Genomic DNA, 8,344 nt, shown 5'->3' on the forward strand with positions numbered 1-8,344 from the left:
CTTTTGGAGCATTGAGGTGAAGGATCTTTTATATTGAGCTCCATCACCGTTTCGATATCGCTCTCAGAATTTTCTGATACCGACTCACAAGCCACGAAAAAGTCCATTTTTTCAGCCACTTATTCAAACGTATTGTTTCCTTTCGCTAACAATTCTCTATTCTGCCAGTTTGGCTTAACGTTTTCCCTAATACTACCTCTTTCACGCACTTGGAGGAGAAGTCGAAAATGAACATTTTGCCGTCTATAAACCATTTTTCTCCCCTCAGCCTTGCTTGGTGGTGCTTAGAAAGAGTATAATTTAAGATCAATTTCAAATGTTTGCATGCTCCCCTTTGCCTTTGGGTACAATCTGGGGCTGCCGATATCCCACTTCTCTTCAACAAAGGGTTATATCTCAAAATAACGCCACGAATTTCAACTGAATTTAGTTTTGATACCACTGGACCAGAACAATACTGAATAAACATGGAATCCGCTTGAGAAAGAGATAAGATATTTACGTTGTCGATATGAAAATGATTACTTTTTTAGTTGTGGGGGATTTTAACGCTTATATTAGATTGTGTAACGAAAGGAATGAAGCTTCGTTTGTAGGAACCTCATATTTGATACATCATATTTACAAGACATCTAGAAGTAGCAAGGACTTTAAAAGAAAGGTTAGGTGTTGGGGTAAAAGGCTTCTGGAGCTATGCTCTGATAGTGCACTGCTGGTTGGAAACGGACGATTTGGTAAGAATGCAGAAGTGGGTAAGTTTACCTGTCTGTTAGGAATAAATCCAAGCATAATTGATTATATATTGGTTGATCTCGAACTTGTGAAATACACAATGTGCGTTGAGGTTCTAAGTATCACAGGTTCAGATCATTTTCCAGTGGAGGTTAAACTAAGCCTTATAACGGGAACAGTGGGAAAAACAAGTGTAGTGAAGAAGACTAACGGTGATTTAAAAAAAAAGATTATATTTACATGAAGCCTTTAAAGACCGAGTGGGGTGGTGAGGAGCAGGAGTTGTTGGGAAATGAACTTTTAAGGTCCAAGGTAATTGAAAGGCTTGAAATTATGTATATATCATCAATGGATGTTGATATGAGTCTGAGTGAATTGGGTTCAATTATTTATAATTGTGCTCAAACGTCTGAAAGGTTAAATAAGAAAATAAATGTAAATTTCTTTGACAATGAGTGTAAAATTATGAAAGATAATTATTTAGAAGATTTACTAGAGGCAGTTAAAAATTACTCTTCATCTGAGGAAAATCCTGAATTATTGTTAAGATTTAAAGAAAAAATAAGAGTATATTGAAGGCTGATTAATAAAAAAATGTGGCAGAAGCCTAGAGGAGAACAGAAGGGGCTGGAGCAATCTTTGCTCCAGCCCAGATGGAATACCAGCAATTTAGATAAAAAGGTCACTTAGTATGATTTTGCCTGTGTTAGTTTACACTATTAATAGAATTATTAGTAATGGAATATGGCCTTCTATATGGGGGGTAATGGTACCTATTTTTAAGGGGGGGGGGTCCTAGGGATCATGAGAGTTACAGGCTGATAGCCTTAGCTCCTATATTTAGCAAAATCTTAGAAAAAAAATTTAGATAGCCGGTTAAATCATTGGCTAGAGGGTTTTGTAGTTATGAATGAAGAGCAGGGAGGTTTTAGAAAAGGTTATAGTACTACGGATAAAGTGTTTATTCTAAGTGGATTAATTGAAAAGTTTGGATCAGGAAAAAATAAGTCATATGTTGCATTTTTGGACTTCTCCAAAAATGGTATTGTCATATTATCAAACGTTTGATAATATTAATAGAGTTCTGCTTAAAAAAGCCTAGAGGATGTGGGACTACCTCCCTGTTTCATTCGTTTGGCGGGGAAGCGCCTTGTCACCTCGAATTTTTGCTCTTTTTATCAATGACATCCAAGTTAATTAAAAATCTTTCTATCCAAGTTAATTCTTAAGTGGGTGGAAATACGAGCCAAGGTGACATCAATTCAAATATATATTCTTATTTAGGCTATCGTTCTTTTATAAATTAAATAAAAAAACCAAGTTTTTTTTAACTGAAAGTAAGGAACGACGTTCAAACTTAAAACGAACAGAAATTATTCCGTATATGAAAGGGCCTGTCCCCTCCTCAACGCCTCGCTCTTTAGGCTAAAGTTTTTCATTGTTTAAAAAAATAGAGTTGTGTAAAGAGCGTGGCGTTGAGGAGGGGGCAGCCCCTTTCACATACGAAATAATTTCTGTTAGTTTTAAGTTTTAACGTCGTTCCTTACTTTCAGTTAAAAAAAAACTTGTTTTTTTTTATTTAAATTTTGAACATTTTTGAATTAATACAGGTTTTGATTTTGGCTCACCGTACATGAATAGTTAAAACAAAATTAGCATATTAATTTTACTTTTATTTGGTTAAATGTATTTCTCGAAACTTGTTTAATTTCATTTACGAAGGTTTTCATTAGTTATAAATATTCGTAACTTGCAAATAAACTCACGTATCGAACTTCGATATTCATACATCTTTCATACGTATATTAAGGGGTTCGCCCCCTAGTCAATACCTTGCTCTTTAAGCTAAAATTCGAATTTTGTTCCAATTCTTTAAAAATGACCCTTAATCACAAAGGCCGCTAATTAGATAAATAGCTATTATGAAAGTACTAAAAAATCTTTGGCTTAAAGAGCGAGGTATTGACTGGGGGGTGAACCCAATCATATACGTAATATTTTCTGTTCGTTTTAAGTTTTGATGTTGCTGCTTAGTTTCAGTTGAAAAACTTGTTTTTTTATTTTAATTTCTGATCTTTTTCTTTAATAATGCTGGGAAATCCAGCGCCCCCTTCATAGCAATGTCCCTTCCCCCATGAAAACTTCCTTCATGGAAAGATCCTCCCATGTAACCCCAAACTCCCCCACCTACCAGAAAAAATCCCCCCTGAAAACGTCTGTATACTTCCCAATAACCAATACTATATGTTAACATTGGGTAAAGTTCATAAGTTTCAGCCCTCAAACAAACTAGGGCCATATATTTGCACATTAGGGGGTGGCGGGGGGGGGGGGGGGTTTCGTCTCTCGTTAGTATTCAGCAGTGCCCGCATTATGCAACAGTACAAAAAAAAAAACAAAAACTGTACCAAGAAATGACCGTGTGTTTCTACTAGAATATGTGAATTCAGATGTTCCTATGCAGACTCTTGTATATCAAAATCAGACTCGGATTGAGAATTGTTTTCCCTTATTTGTTAATTAAATTGTGTTCTCGCGTTTCCCGAAATAGTTTGCTAGCTTTATGGTTTAATGTTTGTTATTATTTTAAGTTTTAATATTGAAGTTTTTCTTCAGTGATCTAGTAAAGCCATCTCAATTTTATTTGTGTTCTATTTCCTGTTTTTTGGGTGTCTATTTTCTTCTATTTTTAAATACCTTGGCATTTCATTTTGGTATTTTAACGTTTCCCAATTAGTAGAAGACATTTATCGTCCTGTTGGTTACTTAAATTCTGCTTTTGTAGGTTATCTTGACAACTTGCAATCATTACGGTTTAATTTGTATGATTACTTCAAGTATTTATATTTTAATTTTGTTTAGTACCTTTTCTTTACAAGAGCATGATTTTATGCGTGTTCCGTTATCATTTTTGTTATATCCAGTGGTATTGTTTGGAGGGGGGAGAGAAAAAATTACTATATAGCCCATACCCCTTGACTCTCTGGATGTGGAACCCTCTTGTCCCCCCTCCCGATAAAAATGCTAGAGCTATGCCCCTGGTTATATCATACTTATTCTAACATATCTTTACACTTGCAAAATGCAATAGAAAGGTCTGTGAATAATAGACTAAATCTACTCTAAAAATTCTTATTTGTACAACATCTGTTTCTATTCATATATTCCATTCCAATCTGTAAATTTCATGGGTAGGGATTTTTTTCCTATCTACTTTAGTTCATTTTCCGTTTTTTTTAATGACTAGCGATGCCATTGGGCTTGTTTTTTTCACATAAATTACCTTAAACTTTTAGTTCAAAACTTAAATTCCGGTTCTGATGAAATTTGCCCATAATGAAGGTGAAACACACATTTCTGGATAAAATACTACTACTACTACAGTAGAGAGGGGGGTACCAGCCCCACCCCTCACCCCTGCTGTCATCTACAATTTAGTTTAATGCCGACAGCACACCATATATGGGCATAGAGTCCCTAGGGAGAACACCTGTGCTGTCAGTCCCGAACAGCACACCATATATGGGCATGGAATCCCCAGGGAGAACACGTTTCCGAGAAATTAATTGCGTAACCTAGCCTAACCTCATTAGCTCGTGACGGGGGGCACCATATATGGGCATAGCCTCCCTAGGGGAAATGGATTTCTGAGAAATTGATTGCGTAATCCAAGGGGAAGTGGATTTCCGAGAACTTGATTACATGATCGATTGTGAATTTTATTGATCCGATAACGGGAAACAGGATCACGTGTCTCCTTCTAAGCCAATCAGAGGGCTGGTTTACATATTAGCGACGGAGGATTGCAGAGAATATGAGGAAAGAATTTTTACTATAGTTTCTATTTGTCTGTGAATTGAATTCAGAGCGAGAACAGTTTGACTTTACTCATTTGAATATACATCTGTGTGTTGACGAGTGGAAGGTTTACACTATTAGAAGTTGATAGTGGAGTTGATGGTAATAATACAAGAGCACCAAACATTGCGATGGAAATCACGAGAGGATCACGACTTTGTCTGGAATGGGAAGAAGTATATGCAAGATATGTGATATCCTTGAGCAAATTTAAAATGGAAGATCAATTATGTTTCGCTGCAAAAGTTGATATAGCACATGTGAATAGACTTGACTGTGCTTTAAGTGCATTAGTGAAACATATCGAAGACAATAAATTCTATCGTTAATTGTACATGCATAGTATTATACTTGTTGTAATTATTCAATAAAACAGTTTCTTTTCTGAAGAAAATGGTCCCTTTCTTTTCTGGTCAGGTTAGGCTAGGGCTAATGAATCATGGTCAGTTTAGAGTCAACAGTCAGATTTAAAGGATTGAAAAATGAATAAATTTGAGAAAGAAAGAGTTAGATCAAATTGAATATTTATGGAAAAAAATTTAATTTTGGAGGACGATTATATCGAGTTATCTCTTAAACGCAGGATATTATTTTGTCAGGCAACACTTGAAAAAATATTGGAAACTGTTTTTCCCCCTTGTGCTATTGTATGATCCTTTTAAGATGTGACTCAAGTGCTTATAGTCAATTTATTGATATATTAATTGGAACAAAGCAGAATAATATCGTGGATACACTTCTGAAAACATTGCCAATGGATTCAATTTAGATGGCTCCTCCTTCGAAAGAGGTATCGCCACAGAGTTACTCCTCTCCCTATTCCCCTCACTGAATTTATAGAACGAGGATCGGTTTCGTTTTAGCTGTGAGAGAGTCAAGTGACATTGGAAACCAAAAAATGTTCTATACATGTCCACTGTGCATGTACACTCTTGCCAGTCGGAATCAATGTGAGAATTGTACAATTATTGATGACTATAGTGAAAAGTGTAAATTATTTAATCCTTGTAAATTACATAGAGGCTATGCAGTACAAATTAAAGGATGTAATTCATGTCTTGAGGAGGAGATTTGTGACTCTCACCCTAGAGGGCCCCTGTGCTCCAATTATCACTATGATAAATCTGATCAGTGGGAGAATACTTAACCCGCTATGATTGGAAAGAATCCCAAACGTGAGTTTAGTTTATTTTTACGAGATTGTATCATCGTGGATTTAAATTATTCTGGGAGGAGGAATCAGGTGTACGATTCAACTGTTGGGGTAACAAGGCAATTTTGTTTCTATCTCCTCGTTGTTACAACACTGTCTATTATGACTGTAAACCTAGTGAATTTTATTTGGCTGTTATTGAATTTGATTCACCATTTGAAAATACTGTATGTGATATTGCTTCAAATAGGCAGATTGAAAGTCGTGAATTTCACGATATGAATGTAAATTGTATCATTGACTGTACAAAGAGATATGACAAGAGTGAAGTTACATTGTACTGTAGAAAATGTGACCCTGACTTTGCAGTCAATCAAGATCAATATACAGTGAATCCAAATGATTTACCGGCATTAGTGGTTCACGACAGTTGCCTATACATCGAAGAAGAAGAAATCTAAAGTGAAGATTTAAAGACATTGTTGTATATATATGCATTTTATTAATAAACAAATTCTAAAACATTTTTTAAGCACTTTACTCTTAGGGCACTGAAATCAATACTGTACAGGTCTGAGAGGATATTTTCCACTAGAAAGTCGTTCACACGTGGATTATCACCATAAATGTGGAGAAACTGCTTGTAAGTATAGCCGCGACATCGGAACACAAAATATAGTAGTACATGAAAGCCACAGCTTTTAGTCGTTAGATCCTGCACCCTCTTTCGATTTTTAATAATAGTTTTCCTATTGCTCTCAATATAGTTACTGATGTGGGATGTGTAAAATGTATAGGGTAGACCAAGAGGATCAAAAAATTCAATCGTCTTCATTGTTTGAAAGATGCACAGCCAATGACCCGTCAGCACAGTCGACGGACTGCTATTAACGATAATCAAGGTATTGTTTGCACTTTGAATTTTTCCAAGAAAGTCTGAGGGCAGACAATAAGATTTGTACTGGGACATGTAGGGATTCATATTAAATGCATTGATTATTTGACTGGTGTTCATGGCGCCAAGTCTAGTAGAACACTACCTTCGGGAGTGATTTCTCAATAGGTTTCATATTGATTTAGTGAGATTAGTGCAATACTCTCAGCCAATGGATCGGCAAATGTACACTCTAAACGCACACTCCCCGTACGTACTATACTCATATCCTGTGTGCCAGAAAAATCTAGTACAATGATACCATGTGTTTTAGCAAACATATCTTCGGTTATACCATAATCAAATAGTTGCGAATCATGATCTAGGGGTTGCATGGTCAACTCATACAATGTTCTATAGCGTTTATGAAAAGATAGATTGTTGAGTGGGACGCTATTTACTTTGCACACAAGAGACAAAAGTCTAAACATTTCGAATTAATATGGAAATCCAGTCCACGATCTTATTGCACTAGTGCTTTTTACAGATGCTAAAGTGAGCTTTGATTGAATTTCACCATTGATAAAGGATGAATCGGTGAAGGTGCGTCACCCCATGGCAATATGACGTTGATTAGTGATTGTATGAGGAACAAGTAGTTTAATATTATTTCCATTGGCTCTCAGTTTTTCCACTGCCAATGCAACAGAACTCATGACCTGTTGTTTGCGTACATGAAGTATGCCGAGGTGAGGGAGAGACTTATATCAGGATTGACAGCAAGTTCTTTTCTCAATATGAAATTGGATGGTGCAAGCGTCAGTTTTATATCCACTTTAACATTGGGTGGTAGCCATTGGGGTATATTAAATATTTCATGACATGTTTTTCCAACTAGATTTAATTCACTAGTTGTAGCATTTTTAAGTGCATCTGTACTATCAGTATTAGCAATATATTTATATACATTGGAGGCGCCTCTCAATTCCTTGTATGACTTGGGTGTTATCAGCATGAATCGCATATAGCTTGTATAATTTGAGAGATTGTTTCTTGTGCTCACCAGCGTGCCATTGACGTAGACACTGATTTGACGAAATAAATTATGTAATATACAATTTTCATAGGATATTCCATCGACCCGAATCAGCATTGTATTATCGGATTTCCGGACTTTCATTTGTAAAACTATAAATGTTGAAGAAATGTCCATAAATAAGTCTTCATTGGAATAAAGTTTAAAGTGTATATTGTCGGACACGAGTGGTTATGCATAAAAGCGTTCATAGTATCGATATTTTACTCTCAAATTAATATTTTCTTCATTAAATTGATTCAATGATGAGGTGATTGAGGGTTGAGAATCCTTATGTAGCAGGTTGGACATCTTAGGAAAAGAAATCTAGTTTCGATCTAACAATTTTCTTCCTGGGGCTTCTTCTTCTGTTTACAGTACGTGTCGGATTTTTAATTCTTTTCTTTGGCAAGAGGGGCGATGTCTTTCGTTTCCGACCTGGGTAGAGACTGAAGAGTGATGTAGTGTTTCTAGATCTTTTAAAACCTTTACCATTTTTTTTGAATTTCTCACCATGGGTTCGCGCATTGGACCTGAGTTTTTTCCGAAGCACTTTTTTTTAAATCCTTGCCAGACCCCCAATCGTATAGTGTAGAGGATGGAAAATTTGTCAAAGCCGGTGCAAGATATTTTATAGTCAAAGTTAGTGCCA

This window comes from Artemia sp. Qi Xiang Cuo, chromosome 6, assembly GCF_049724085.1.
Source record: "Artemia sp. Qi Xiang Cuo chromosome 6, ASM4972408v1, whole genome shotgun sequence".
NCBI lineage: Eukaryota > Metazoa > Arthropoda > Branchiopoda > Anostraca > Artemiidae > Artemia > Artemia sp. Qi Xiang Cuo.